The sequence below is a fragment of the Ranitomeya variabilis genome, chromosome 1 (assembly GCF_051348905.1).
Source record: "Ranitomeya variabilis isolate aRanVar5 chromosome 1, aRanVar5.hap1, whole genome shotgun sequence".
NCBI lineage: Eukaryota > Metazoa > Chordata > Amphibia > Anura > Dendrobatidae > Ranitomeya > Ranitomeya variabilis.
Window position 1 is genome coordinate 771414255 of NC_135232.1, and position 15989 is coordinate 771430243.

General features: G+C 43.8%; 1 protein-coding gene across 2 annotated transcripts in view; it reads left to right on the forward strand.

Annotated features, from left to right (window-relative positions):
• Positions 1-685: 685 nt before the first annotated feature.
• Positions 686-15989, forward strand: part of LOC143766858 (uncharacterized) — a 62583-nt gene continuing 47279 nt past the window's right edge. For both annotated transcript variants that reach the window (XM_077254887.1, XM_077254959.1), the window contains exon 1: positions 686-809. The gene's annotated coding sequence lies outside the window, so the exon portion shown is untranslated. The remainder of the gene's footprint in view (positions 810-15989) is intronic.

Genomic DNA, 15989 nt, shown 5'->3' on the forward strand with positions numbered 1-15989 from the left:
CCGAGCCAGGCTTACAACGGCTGGGAGTAAAATATGGTCTGAGTTATGTTCGCGGTATGTTTAAAAATCACCAGATTCTTTTGGCTCCAAGGACTTCCCCTAGTTTTGAAATGTATGCTTTTACATTAATTGTTAACTGTTGTTTTGTTTAATAAACAGGCTGCTGTGGCCTACATAATTCCAAAGAAACTCTTGTCTCTGTCTTAATTGGGAGAATGGGTTCGGGTGGTCGCGCTGGGGGAAAAAAGGTAAGGGACTGTAAGAGTGTCAGCGGGATGTATCTCCCTCTTTCCCAAGAGACTTCGACAATACCAGGGTCATGACTATATAATATGAGTTTCACTTTTTATATAGAAGAACTGAAGTAAGTTAACTCTTTGATAATGTTCTAATTTAGAGAAAAGCAGCTGTATATATAAGAACTATAAAAAAAAAGAATTATATCAGACCACCATTCCATGTTTAAAATACTAAAATACTTGTGTGGTTTACACCTTTATTAAACAATGGTCACAGGTACTGAGACAGTAAAACAAAGTGAGCTATCTTCTAAAAGGTGAATACTGAGTGGCATTGCTGGGATCTGTCATATCCTGTGTTAAAAGGAGAACTTAATGTTGAAATACCACAGTTTCTGCTTCCCTTTTTTGGAGTCTTGTACTGAATTAGCAATAACTCACTTTACTTTGTCACTCTTGTATGCAACAGCCATAAAGACCACTGTGGACTCCATTTGCTGTGCCTGTAAAAGAGGCAGAACTGAAACCTGCTGTACGATACTGCAAAGAAATAGATCTACAAATTAATAGGTTGGTAATGTATATTTGAACATAAATGACTAAGTAGAACTAATTGCTGGTTGTGTTTTATGTATTTATGGAAAACTAGTTGACAAAATGTATTGATTGTTATGCCGATTATCAAGGGGATTGTAGTATTATTTTTAGACTATTGAACATGTACCAACTAGTAATGAGCGAGTGTACTCGTTGCTCGGGTTTTCCCGAGCACGCTTGGGTGATCTCCGAATATTTGTTAATGTTCGGAGATTTAGTTTTCATCGCGGCAGCTGAATGTTTTACAGCTAATAGCCAGGCTGAGTACATGTGGGGGTTGCCTGGTTGCTAAGGAATCCCCACATGTATTCAGCCTGGCTATTAGCTGTAATTCATTCAGCTGCCTCGATGAAAACTAAATCTCCGAGCAGTCATAAATACTCAGAGACCACTTGAGTGTGCTCGGGAAAAGCTGAGCAACGAGTACACTCGATCACCACTAGTAGCAATGTATGGTAGCAAAGGTTATCATGAATGACAACACACCTTCTTGATAACTTGCCAAAGAAGGCTGTCACACATATGCCTCATTTCAACATCCATGTTGCATGTAAGAGTTTTACCCTTTTTTTTTTTTTCACGGATTCAACACATACCTATTATAGTCCATGGGACTGTTCCCATGTCTGTGTTTTTCACAGACAGCGTACATGCAAAACTCACAAAGCCATGTTCAATTTTTGTAATCATGGCTGAAAAGTGACAATACAAGTCTAAGGCTGGAGTCACACACAACGTATAAAAATAAGGTCCGTTTTTTATGAACCAAATACGCAGAAATGTTCCCTGAACAGTGATCCGTATGTCAACCGTTGGCAAGGTGTGGCTGCGTATTTTGCGCATGTAAACCTCTGTATGGCATCCGTACAGCGAGATTTTCTAGCCGGCTTGCAAAATGGACATATAATGGATCCATGGGCTCAAATATTCGTGAGACACATATACATATATATTTATATTTCATACAGCGCTAGCTAGCAAAAAAGCCGGTAATTCAACTGCCGACTTTTGCTAAATAATTCCCGAATCCGACAGAATATGAGACATGGTTTACATACAGTAAACCATTGCATATCTGTTACATTTTTACATATCCCTCACTAATAATGTTAGTAGTGTGTGTGTGTGAAAAATTTGGGAGCTGTAGGTGTTAAAATAAAGGGTTAAATCATGGAGAAAACTGGCGTGGGCCCCGTGCAATTTTCTCCGCCAGAGTGGGAAAGCCAGTGACAGAGGGCAGATATTAATAGCCTAGAGAGGGACCATGGTTATTGGCCCCCCCTGGCTAAAAACATCTGCCCCCAGCCACCCCAGAAAAGGTGCATCTGTAAGATGTGCCTATTTTGGCACTTAGCCACTCTCTTCCCACTCCCCTGTAGCAGTGGGATATGGGGTAATAAGAGGTTAATGTCACCTTGCTATTGTAAGGTGACATTAAGCCTGGTTAATAAAGGAGAGGTGTCAATGAGAAACCTATCCATTATTAGTCCAATAGTAGGAAAAGTTAAAAATAAGCACACACATTAAGAATAAAGTATTTTAATGAAGGAAAGAAAGACACAAGTTTTAAAATCTTTATTGTATACTCAATCCACCTGAAGACACACATTGTCCTGGAAAAAATGCAAAATATAAAAACAACAATATCCCATACCTGTCATGTCCCACGCACTAATCCATCACAAGGGGTTAAATTCATTTACAACCAAGAGCAGTGCTGCTGCTGCTCCGGACTGTAAAACACTGGGGAATGAATTAAATGCAGGGGGCGGAGCTTCGGTGACTAGCGATGCCTTCACTGAAGCTGCGCCCCCTGGTGGCATAAACTCATATGAACTGCAGTGTGGGAATTTTTCTGCATATTTTCTCATGCTACCGTTCATATGAGTTTATGCCACCAGAGGGCGCAGCTTCAGTGACAACACCGCTAGGCACCGAAGCTACGTTACCTTCATTTCATTCATTCCAGAGTGTCTTACAGCTGGGAGCAGCAGCATCAGCACCGCTCCTAGTTGTAAATGAATTTAACCCATTGAGATAGATTACTGCATGGGACATGACTGTACAGCGGACAGGTATGAGATATTGTTGCATTTTTGGGGGGGATTTTTTTCAGGAGAATGAGGGTCTTCAGGTGGATTGAGAGTACAATAAAGATAATAAAACCCTGTGTCTTTCTTTCATTAAAATGCATTATTCTTAATGTCTGTGTGTGTTTTAACCCTTTCAGACTAGTGGCTTATTAAATGGATAGGTGTCTCATTGACACCTCTCCATTATTAACCAGGCTTAATGTCACCTTACAATAGCAAGGTGACATTAACCCCTTATTACCCCATATCCCACTGCTACAGGGGAGTGGGAAGAGAGTGGCTAAGTGCCAAAATAGGCCCATCTTACAGATGCACCTTTTCTGGGGTGGCTGGGGGCAGATGTTTTTAGCCAGGGGGGGGGCAATAACCATGGTCCCTCTCTAGGCTATTAATATCTACCCTCAGTCACTGGCTTTCCCACTCTGGTGGAGAAAATTGGGCGGGAGTCCACGCCAGTTTTTTCCATGAATTAACCCTTTAATTTAACACCTAGTGTTCCTAAATTTTACACACAATCACTTCTAACATTATTAGTAAGGAACATATAACGGATATGAAATGGTTTACTGTATGTAAACCATGTCTCATATCCTGTTCGGCAAAAGCCGGCAATTGAATTACCGGCTTTTCTGCTATCCTTGTCTGTATATATATATATATATATATATATATATATATATATATATATATATATATATATATATATAAATATATATATATATATATATATACCTATTCTATGTGTAGACATTTATTTTATCTATTCTACTGCAACCTCCCAGTGTGATTTTAATGTAAGCGCACAGGAATTGCCTGTCTGTCGGGTGTTGCGATTAAGGCTGTGTGCACATGTAGCAGATTTTTTGCTTTTTTCTTCGCGGTTTTTCGCTATAAAACCGCAAAAAAAACGCTCACATTAAGCATCCTATTTAATAGAATGCAATCCGCATTTTTTGTGCACATGCTGCATTGTTTTCCTGAGCAGAATCGCATTCCAGAAAAAAACGCAGCATGTTCATTAAATTTGCAGAATCGCGGGGATTCCGCACACCTAGAAATGCATTGATCCACTTACTTCCCACATTGGGCTATGCCCACCATGCGGGAAGTAAGCAGATCAAGTGCGCTTGGTACCCAGGGTGGAGGAGAGGAGACTCTCCTCCACGGACTGGGCACCATATAATTGTTAAAAAAAATTAAAATAAAAAAAAGTGATATACTCACCTTCGATGGCACCCGGAGTCTTCCCGCCTCTCAGTGGTGTACGCGGCCGCTTCCGTTCCTATAGATGCTTTGTGTGAAGGAACTGCGATGACGTCGCGGTCACGTGACCGCGATGATGTCGCGGTCACGTGACCGTGCCGTCATCGAAGGTCCTGCACACAAAGCATCTATAGGAACGGAAGCCGCTGAGAAGATCGGCTGCCTTCGGAAGGTGAGTATAACCATTTTTTGTAATAATTTTGAACATTATATCTTTTACTATTGATGTTGCATAGGCAGCCTAAAAAAAAAATCGCATTGACATCGCATGACAAACGCATGTTTTACCTCCGTTTTTTCGGTCCAAAAATCGGACCATTTTTTTCTCACAAATGGGTATGAGGCCTTAAATGGAGTATATCAGCCAGAGGCATAGCTAGGGATTTGGTTCAGGGGGGGCACCTAACCAGGTAACCTTGATTACAACTGGGTGACTGACCCTTAGGCTATGTGCCCATGTTGCAGAATATAAGCCGATTTTTCCTCATTTCCTCATTAAAATTGCACACCCTTGCCAGGGAAAACACATGCTGATTTTTCATGCATTTTTGTTGCTTTTTTGTTGTGTTTTTGTTGTGCTTTTGCCGCGTTTTTCATGCGTTTTTTCCATGCGTTCCAATACAAGTATATGGCTGTGTGATTCTGCAAAATTAAAGAACATGCTATGTATTTTTCCGCGATGCGATTCTGCTGCAGAAAAATACACAGCATGGGCACAGCAATTGCAGAATGCAATTAAAATGAATGGGATGCATTAGGTTAATATTTTTAAGTATTTCCACAGCGGAAAGGCTTAAAAAACACAACATGGGCACATAGCCCAATAGTGGAGGAGAACCTCAGCAGATGACAGTGATGTTGCTGAAAATAATCTCTATACAAAGCGCAAAGCTGATATTACCGCCATATGGTCAGTGGTAAATACCAGCTCTGCAGAACATATAAGAGATCACATCACAGTTACAGATGGTGACTTACCACTGACGTTCTTTCTGATGGAGTTGTTCACTTTTCTGGCCTTTTTCATCTGGCCCAAACCGACACAACTTCTTCCACCCAGGACTCGTTTGCAGAGAATACAACAAAGACACATTTGACTTCTCATATTTTCAGCACATCACCATCTATTTCCAACCTGCACAAACTCATCATCCTACTAGTACCCCAATGCTGCTGCCGTATGTGTCCCTATTACTGCACCTGCTGTGTGGTACTATGTGCCCTTTAAATTCTAAAGCAACCCTCTAGAATATAGTAATGCTGGGTGCAAGTGCCCTAAAAAACAGTGCCTACATTTTGCTCCCTAGAAAGTAATATTTCCCTGTGTGCCCCTTTGATAGTCACAGTAACCCGAGTTCCCCTATAACAATAAGTGCCCACTTAACATTGAATAATGTCCTGAGTCTCCTCCCCTGTACAGCTCCCCTATACACAGTATGATGCTCTGTTAGACAAAACATGATACCTCCTCACTTAAATGTACCCCCACACAGTATACTGACCCCTTATTAGCCCCCAAACTGCTTGATGGCTCCAACACTGTGTGATTGCCTCTTCACTGTAAACCCCACACTGTATGATGCCCCCACTAGATAGCCTCCATATAGTATAATGTGCCAAATAGTCCTCAATATGGTATAATACATTCCCCATTGACCTGTATAGTATAATGCACTCCCTATAGGCCTGTATAGTGTAATGCATTCCCCATAGGCCTGTATGGTATAATGCACTCCCCATAGGCCACTATAGTATAATTCACCCCCATAGGCAGCAAGTACAGTATAATGCTCCCCATTAGGCAGCCAATGCTGGATAATGCACCGCCATTAGGCAGTCTGTACAGTATAATGCACCCCCATTAGTCAGCCTGTATAGTACAATGCACCCCCATTAGGCAGCCTGTATAGCATAATTCACCAGCATTAGGCAGCCTGTACAGTATAATGCACCCCCATTAAGCAGCCTATATAGTATAATGCACCCCCATTAGGCAGCTAGTATAGTATAATGCACCCCCATTAAGCAGCCTGCATAGTAAAATGCACCCCCATTACACAGCCTGTATAGTATAATGCAAACCCATTAGGCAGTCAGTATAGTATAATGCACCCCCATTAGGCAGCCAATATAGTATAATGCACCCCCATTAGGCAGCCTGTATAGTAAAATGCAGCCCCATTAGGCAGCCTGTATAGTATAATGCACCCCCATTAGGCAGCCGGTATAGAATAATTCACCCCAATAAGGCAGCCTGTACAGTATAATGCACCCCCATTAGGCAGCCTGTATAGTAAAATTCAGCCCCATTAGGCAGCCTGTATAGTATAATGCACCCTCATTAGGCAGTCTGTATGGTATAATGCACCCCCATTAGGCTGCTTGTATAGTATAATGCACCCCCATAAGGCAGCCTGTATAGCATAATTCACCCCAATAAGGCAGCCTGTACAGTATAATGCACCCCCTTTAGGCAGCCGGTATAGTATAATGCACCCCCAGTAGTCAGCCAGTACAATATAATGCACCCCTGTTAGAGAAGGGATTTCTAACCTACTCAGGTGTTCTGTCTTTTAGGTACCTAAGCGATGAAGCAATAATCAGAGAGACACACGCTCGTTGTCTGTCCAAATAGTCTCTGTTCTTTATTTTTAGGCCTGGGCTTTTAAAGCCCCAAGAACAAAAGGAAATATAGGGTTACATAATAAATTGGCAAGAATACAGATTATACAATGGGTTGTCAGACACATCCTGGTATACAAGATAGTTTACATAAGAAAATGTCAGCGTGCTCTGGTGCTGAGATTTTGGCTGAATATTCAGGATTTATGGGTGGATAAAGACAAAAACAGACATATATCATTAGTCTAGAAATAAACTACATGTCCTTGACCAATTCGGAAAAATTCTGACCAATACTATGTGGAATGTCCGGGAAAGTGTCCACAAGGAGAGACAGATGATAACTAAAAACATATGACCTGTTGCACAATTTCTTATGCAACACTTAGTATTTTCCTATTTTATTAAGAATACAGATTAACCATTTCTTTAACAACTTTCCTCTTTTTATCATCTGATCTACCTTGCCCTAGCTGATCCCTTCCTGTTATTCAGGTCTGCAAGATAACCCTACTTCACGAAATACATGGCTTATCCGGTGTATATCATGGGATACCGACATGCTGTGTATCCATTCAAGTTATACTTGTGGGTCAGACCTTCTGTTCCTTCTAACCCTATTTCTATCAAGGGATTATTGTAAGGGGATGATATAGATAAATTTTGATGACATAGAAATATAGACATTTATTTTAATATATTAAAATATGTGTTAGAAAATAGAATATAGTTTTTGTTTGTTAGTATAATTCATAGAGTCCATATTGTCAATGAGTCTTTGTAAGTTCTCTGTGGGCTCTTTGTCTTTTATCAGACCTTTGGTCTTCTGAAATACAATCCACCAAGTCTACTGAAGTTTGCTTGTTGCAGAATATGCATTCAGGTTGGAGTGCAGTTATTGAGATAGTCATCACTTGGGTTTACTTTATCTCAAAGTCAGTATTGATTTTAGCTTTACGTTTACCTGTAAAACATTTACAATAAAGGTACCGTTACACTAAACGACTTACCAAAGATCACGACCAGCGATACGACCTGGCCGTGATCGTTGGTAAGTCGTTGTGTGGTCGCTGGGGAGCTGTCACACAGACAGCTCTCTCCAGCAACCAACGATCAGGGGAACGACTTCGGCATTGTTGAAACTGTCTTCAACGATGCCGAAGTCCCCGGGTAACCAGGGTAAACATCGGGTTACTAAGTGCAGGGCCGCGCTTAGTAAACCGATATTTACCCTGGTTACCATTGTAAAAGTTAAAAAAAAAACAGTACATACTCACATTCCGATGTCTGTCACGTCCCCCGCTGTCAGCTTCCTGCACTGACTGTGTCAGCGCCGGCGGTAAAGCAGAGCACAGCGGTGGCGTCACCGTTGTGCTCTGCTTTACGGCCGGCGCTGACACAGTCAGTGCGGGAAGCTGACGCCGGGGGACATGACAGACATCGGAATGTGAGTATGTACTGTTTTTTTTTTTACTTTTACAATGGTAACCAGGATAAATATCTGGTTACTAAGCGCGGCCCTGCGCTTAGTAACCCGATATTTACCCTGGTTACAAGTGAACACATCGCTGGATCGGCGTCACACACGCCAATCCAGCGATGACAGCGGGTGATCAGCGACCAAAAAAAGGTCCTGATCAATCCCTACGACCAACGATCTCCCAGCAGGGGCCTGATCGTTGGTCGCTGTCACACTATGGATCAACATGTTAGGGCATGCTAGGCTATGGGTTGAAGTAGATGGACTTAAAGTCTTCCTTCAACCTTAATAACTATGTAACTATGTAACTATGTAACTATAACGAGATCGTTAGCGGGATCGTTCCTATGTCACCAAAAGCATGACGTTGCAACGATATCGTTAACGAAATCGTTATGTGTGAAGGTACCTTTAGAACTGCAAATTTTCTTTAAAAGCATAACAAATAACTTCATCACTGCAATGATTAGTATCACTAAAACTGCTTGAATTAGGACATGAATTACACCTGATATCCATCCAGCTATTCCTTTGAACAGGTGACACATCGTAGATAACAGATTAAAACCTATGATTTATTCACATTTTCATGCTTCAGATTAGAGATGAGCGAATCTTTATAGTTTCGATTCAGTTCGTCGAACGTCTCGATGTTCGCCAAACATGTTCATTGAACTGTTCACCGAACAAACTCGAACCCCACTGAATTCAATGGGAGGGAAAACCAAACACATAGACAACACATTAAGGAGGGACAAAAAGCAGTGCAAACATCTCCAATAAGGGGCAGACATGGGGAAAAGTGGCTTCAATTGACCCAGAGTACAAATAGTATAATTGCGCAGCATGGATGCATGGGACAGGGCTTGGACCAGCATTTGTAGCTGAAACATTGATCAGTAATAGGTGGATGAGTTACAGGTGTAGATCTTGTGCTCTGAGAGCCCTGCCAAATTCGGGCAACAGGCAACATACATAAAGGAGAGCAAACTTGGATTCCAAACATTTACAAAAAATAGGGGCAGACAACAGGAAAAGTGGCATCAATTGACCCACAGTAGAAGGCCAGGGTCACACTTGCGAGAAACTCACATGAGTCTCACATCTCAATACCCTGCACTGCCGCCGGCACTCGAACGGGAGCGCTCAGCTGCATAGACATACATGCAGCCGCACACTTCTGTCCCGAGTGCTGGCGGCAGTGCCGGGTATTGAGACGTGAGACTCGTGCGAGTTTCTCGCGACTGTGACCCCGGCCTAAATGTGATAATGGCCCAGCAGCAGTCAGTCATGGGCCATGCATGAGGTATCAAGGTCTTGGCCTGCATTTAAAGCTTTTATTTTAAGTTTAAATTAAGATGAGGAAGGAGAGAGACTGGTGTAAGCCTGCTGTGCTGGGAGCCCTGATGCATCATGTAACAGCTCAAACTGCTTTTCTGCTCAACCACACTCAGGTGGCACAAATATCAGCTTCGTAGACTACCATTGCTAGAAACATTTAAAACATTTAAGGATAGTAGCACAGGTATGTAATTGAAAGTAAGTGCAGGCCTGCCGGTCTGGGAGCCCTACTGCTACAGACAACACACATGAAGGAGTCATCTTATAATTTATTTATTATGCTTTGCTTATATAGCACTATCTTATTCTGCAGCACTTTACATACATTATCATCACTTTCCCCAATGGGGCTCAGAATCATTATGTCTTTGGAGTGTGGGAGGAAACCGGAGTACCCGGAGGAAAACCACGCAAACATGAGGAGAACATACAAACTCCTTGCAGATGTTGACCTTGTGGCATTTGAACCCAGGACCTCAGTGATAACCACTGAACCTCCTTGCTAACCACTGAGCCACAATGCTGCCCCACATCTCTGCTTGGTATGTATGTCATCTGCTTTACCATCCTGAAACAATTTAATGATATAATGTCTCTGCTTGCTATGTCTCTGCCATAAGTTATCTGTTGCAATGTATTCAATACTCACTGCTGTATGTCCATCCTTCCTGCAATCTTAATTCCTTCACTGTAGATGTTATCTGGTGAAAGGTGTTATAGCATGTAGATGGAGTCAGGCCTAGTGTTAATTCTGGCCATCTTTGATCAGCTACCCACCCACTGGTGTGTTGACCAGCTGCTAATTTATACCAAACCAGCTTCCACAATCCCCCTCACCTCTCGACCCTTTGGCCGCCTATAATTTTAGAAGCATCATAAGTAGTGTTGAGCATTCCGATACCGCAAGTATCGGGTATCGGCCGATACTTGCGGGTATCGGAATTCCGATACCGAGATCCGATACTTTTGTGGTATCGGGTATCGGTATCGAAACAACATTAATGTGTAAAATACAACATTAATGTGTAAAATAAAGAATTAAAATAAAAAATATTGCTATACTCACCTCTCCGACGCAGCCTGGACCTCACCGAGGGAACCGGCAGCGTTCTTTGCTTAAAATGCGCGCTTTTCCTTCCTTCCGTGACGTCACGGCTTCTGATTGGTCGCGTGCCGCCCATGTGGCCGCGACGCGACCAATCACAGCAAGCCGTGACGTAATTTTCAGGTCCTTCTAGGCATTCAGTATTTTAAAATTACGTTCCGGCTTTGTGATTGGTCGCGTCGCGGTCACATGGGCGACGCGACCAATCACAAGCCGTGACGTCACGGGAGGCAGGAGACGCGCGCATTTTTAAAATTACGTCACGGCTTGTGATTGGTTGCGTGCCGCCCATGTGACCGCGACGCGACCAATCACAGCAAGCCGTGACGTAATTTCAGGTCCTGAATGCAGAAAAAGGCATCAGGACCTGAAATTACGTCACGGCTTGCTGTGATTGGTCGCGTCGCGGTCACATGGGCGGCACGCAACCAATCACAAGCCGTGACGTAATTTTAAAAATGCGCGCGTCTCCTGCCTCCCGTGACGTCATGGCTTGTGATTGGTCGCGTCGCCCATGTGACCGCGACGCGACCAATCACAAAGCCGGAACGTAATTTTAAAATACTGAATTCCTAGAAGGACCTGAAAATTACGTCACGGCTTGCTGTGATTGGTCGCGTCGCGGCCACATGGGCGGCACGTGACCAATCACAAGCCGTGATGTCACGGAAGGAAGGAAAAGCGCGCATTTTAAGCAAAGAACGCTGCCGGTTCCCTCGGTGAGGTCCAGGCTGCGTCGGAGAGGTGAGTATAGCAATATTTTTTATTTTAATTCTTTATTTTACACATTAATATGGATCCCAGGGCCTGAAGGAGAGTTTCCTCTCCTTCAGACCCTGGGAACCATCAGGGATACCGTCCGATACTTGAGTCCCATTGACTTGTATTGGTATCGGGTATCGGTATCGGATTAGATCCGGTACTTTGCCGGTATCGGCCGATACTTTCCGATACCGATACTTTCAAGTATCAGACGGTATCGCTCAACACTAATCATAAGGGGTGCATGTGTGTAGGGGGTATGCAGGTGTCTCATTCAGCAAAGTTTCCTTGTAGCCAAGTAACCAGAAGCAGCAGTTATTTCAGTGGCAGGAGTAAGGTAACCCACACTTTGCACTCTCTTTTAGCCATGTGTTTTATTTATATGTCTATCTTCCTGTGTGCTTTTGTCAGCCATATTCACCACCCCATCCTCCCCTTCACCACTCATCCACATCAGCCCCTCTCTCCTTCCTGACCCCATGTACAGCTCTCAAGCACTGTTTACCTACCTGAAAAATCAAAGGCCATTTTGTCCAAATGTATCACACAATAAACCATGTCATAAATCCAAGAACTACTTGTTCTCTTTTTACTTCTACTTATTTGAGGGCATATCTCTCCCAACCCCAGTCCACTCGCAACCAAATCCAACCCCTCCCTCACCTCACATCGAAACCTTACTAACCTTAACATTAACTGACTCCTTCATCTCCTTCTTTTTATCGTGCACTCTGGAATCCACAGTCTGAATTCAATATGCTTCCTTTCCTGCACAACTACTTTCAGATCAAATCTCTTAATCTTTTGGCTTTCACTGAAATCTGGATTTAGGATTCTGTCACTGTCTCCCCTGCTGCTATTTCTCATGGCTTACATTTTTCCCATTCCCCGAAACTCGCAAACAGACTTGGTGGTGGAGTCAGCATACTCCTGTCCACACAATGCACTTTCTAGGTCATCCCCCCAGTTCCATCTCTCTCATTTCCTTCTTTTGAGGTCCACACCATCAGGATCTTCCACCCAGTTCCTTGACCATTTTTCTGCCTAACTGCAGCATTTCATGTCCTCCGAATTACCAACCCTTATCCTGTGAGACTTCAACATCCCCATATACAGCACCACCTACCCACCTGCATCCCAGCTTCTTTCTCTAACCACTTTTATTGGCCTCTCACACCTCTCAACTTCTGAGACACACAAAAATGGTAACATCCTGTATTGAATCACCTACCTAGATAATTCACCTCTTCCCCTTTCAGACCACAACATTCTCTCTTTCTCGCTCACAAATCCTTACCCGCCCAGCACACTCCTAACTATTACACATTTAGAATACTACAAACCCTTAACTGTCATGGTTCCCAATGGCAAGGGAAAGTCAGAGAACATAAATAACAGAACAGCTCTTGGGTGATGGAATCTCGAGCTGACCATGAGCTAAACCTATCACACAACTAACAGTGGCCGGGTGACATACCTACGTTTTATCCCTAGACGCCCAGCGCCAGCCGGAGGACTAACTAACCCTAATAGAGGAAAAGACAGACCTGGCTTACCTCTAGGGAAATTCCCCCAAAAAGGAGACAGAAGCCCCACACATATATTGACGGTGAGTTCAGAGGAAAAGACATACGTAGTATGAAGGTAGGTTCAGCAAAGCGAGGTCCGCTTACTAGATAGCAAGAAGATACAATAGGGAACTTCACGGTCAGCTGAAAACCCTATTAAAATACCATCCCGAAATTACTTTAAGACTCATGTGTCAACTCATGACACCGGAGTGGCAATTTCGGCCCACGAGAGCTTCCAGCTACAGAAAAATAACATAACTGTGAACTGGAACAAAAATGCAAAACAAACTTAGGACTAAGAGTCCAACTTAGCTGATAGTAGTCTAGAAGCAGGAACATGCAACAGAAAGGCTCTGGTTACATTGATGGCCGGCACTAGAATAACTGAGCAGCAAGGCTAAATAGGATACTCCCATATCCTGATGGAAACAGGTGAACAGAGAAAGTGAAGCACACAAGTCCAGTACCACCAGTGACCACCGGGGGAGCCCAAAAACCAAATTCACAACAGTACCCCCCCTCAAGGAGGGGGCACCGAACCCTCACAAGAACCACCAGGGCGATCAGGATGAGCCCTATGAAAGGCACGGACCAAATCAGAGGCATGAACATCAGAGGCTGTCACCCAAGAATTATCCTCCTGACCGTAGCCCTTCCACTTGACCAGATACTGAAGTTTCCGTCTGGAAACACGGGAGTCCAAGATCTTCTCCACAACGTACTCCAATTCACCCTCAACCAACACCGGAGCGGGAGGCTCAACGGAAGGCACAACCGGTACCTCATACCTGCGCAATAATGACCGATGGAAGACATTATGGATAGAAAAAGATGCTGGGAGGTCCAATCGAAAGGACACGGGGTTAAGAATCTCCAAAATCTTAGACGGGCCGATGAACCGAGGCTTAAACTTAGGAGAAGAAACCCTCATAGGGACAAAACGAGAAGACAACCACACCAAGTCCCCAACACGAAGACGAGGACCAACACGACGACGGCGGTTAGCAAAATGCCGAGTCTTTTCCTGGGACAACTCCAAATTGTCCACCACCTGTCCCCAAATCCGATGCAACCTATCCACCACAGTATCCACTCCAGGACAATCCGAAGACTCCACCTGACCGGAAGAAAAACGAGGATGAAACCCCGAATTGCAAAAAAAAGGAGAAACCAAAGTGGCAGAACTAGCCCGATTATTGAGGGCAAACTCCGCCAACGGCAAAAAGGCAACCCAGTCATCCTGATCTGCAGACACAAAACACCTCAAATAAGTCTCCAAGGTCTGATTAGTTCGCTCAGTCTGGCCATTAGTCTGAGGATGGAACGCAGATGAAAAAGACAAATCAATGCCCATCCTAGCACAGAACGCCCGCCAAAATCTAGACACGAACTGGGTCCCCCTGTCAGAAACGATATTCTCCGGAATACCATGCAAGCGAACCACATTTTGAAAAAACAGAGGAACCAACTCGGATGAGGAAGGCAACTTAGGCAAGGGCACCAAATGAACCATCTTTGAAAAACGGTCACACACCACCCAGATGACAGACATTTTCTGAGAAACAGGGAGATCAGAAATAAAATCCATAGAGATGTGAGTCCAAGGCCTCTTCGGAATAGGCAAAGATAACAACAATCCGCTGGCCCGAGAACAACAAGGTTTGGCCCGAGCACAAACATCACAAGACTGCACAAAAACTCGTACATCTCGAGACAGGGAAGGCCACCGGAAGGACCTAGCCACCAAATCCCTGGTACCAAAGATCCCGGGATGACCTGCCAACACAGAAGAATGAACCTCCGAGATGACTCTACTGGTCCAATCATCAGGAACAAACAGTCTACCAGGCGGGCAACGATCAGGTCTATCCGCCTGAAACTCCTGCAAAGCCCGTCGCAGGTCTGGGGAAACAGCAGATAATATCACCCCATCCTTAAGGATACCTGTAGGTTCAGAATCACCAGGGGAATCAGGCTCAAAACTCCTAGAAAGGGCATCCGCCTTCACATTTTTAGAACCCGGTAAGTATGAGACCACAAAATTAAACCGAGAGAAAAACAACGACCAGCGAGCCTGTCTAGGATTCAAGCGCCTGGCAGACTCAAGATAAATCAAATTCTTGTGATCGGTCAATACCACCACCTGATGTCTGGCCCCCTCAAGCCAATGACGCCACTCCTCAAAAGCCCACTTCATAGCCAAAAGCTCCCGATTACCAATATCATAATTTCGCTCGGCGGGCGAAAATTTTCGAGAAAAGAACGCACAAGGTCTCATCACGGAGCAGTCGGAACTTTTCTGCGACAAGACCGCCCCAGCTCCGATCTCGGAAGCATCGACCTCAACCTGAAAAGGAAGAGTAACATCAGGCTGACGCAACACAGGGGCGGAAGAAAAGCGGCGCTTAAGCTCCCGAAAGGCCTCCACAGCAGCAGGGGACCAATCAGCAACATCAGCACCCTTTTTGGTCAAATCAGTCAAAGGTTTAGCAACATCAGAAAAACCAGTTATAAATCGACGATAAAAATTAGCAAAGCCCAAAAATTTCTGAAGGCTCTTAAGAGAAGAAGGTTGCGTCCAATCACAAATAGCCCGAACCTTGACAGGATCCATCTCAATGGAAGAGGGGGAAAAAATGTACCCCAAAAAAGAAATCTTTTGAACCCCAAAAATACACTTAGAACCCTTCACACACAAGGAATTACCCGCAAAACCTGAAAAACCCTCCTGACCTGTTGGACATGAGAATCCCAGTCATCCGAAAAAATCAAAATATCATCCAGATACACGATCATAAATTTATCCAAATATTCACGGAAAATGTCATGCATAAAGGACTGAAAGACTGAAGGGGCATTTGAAAGACCAAAAGGCATTACTAAATACTCAAAATGGCCCTCGGGCGTATTAAATGC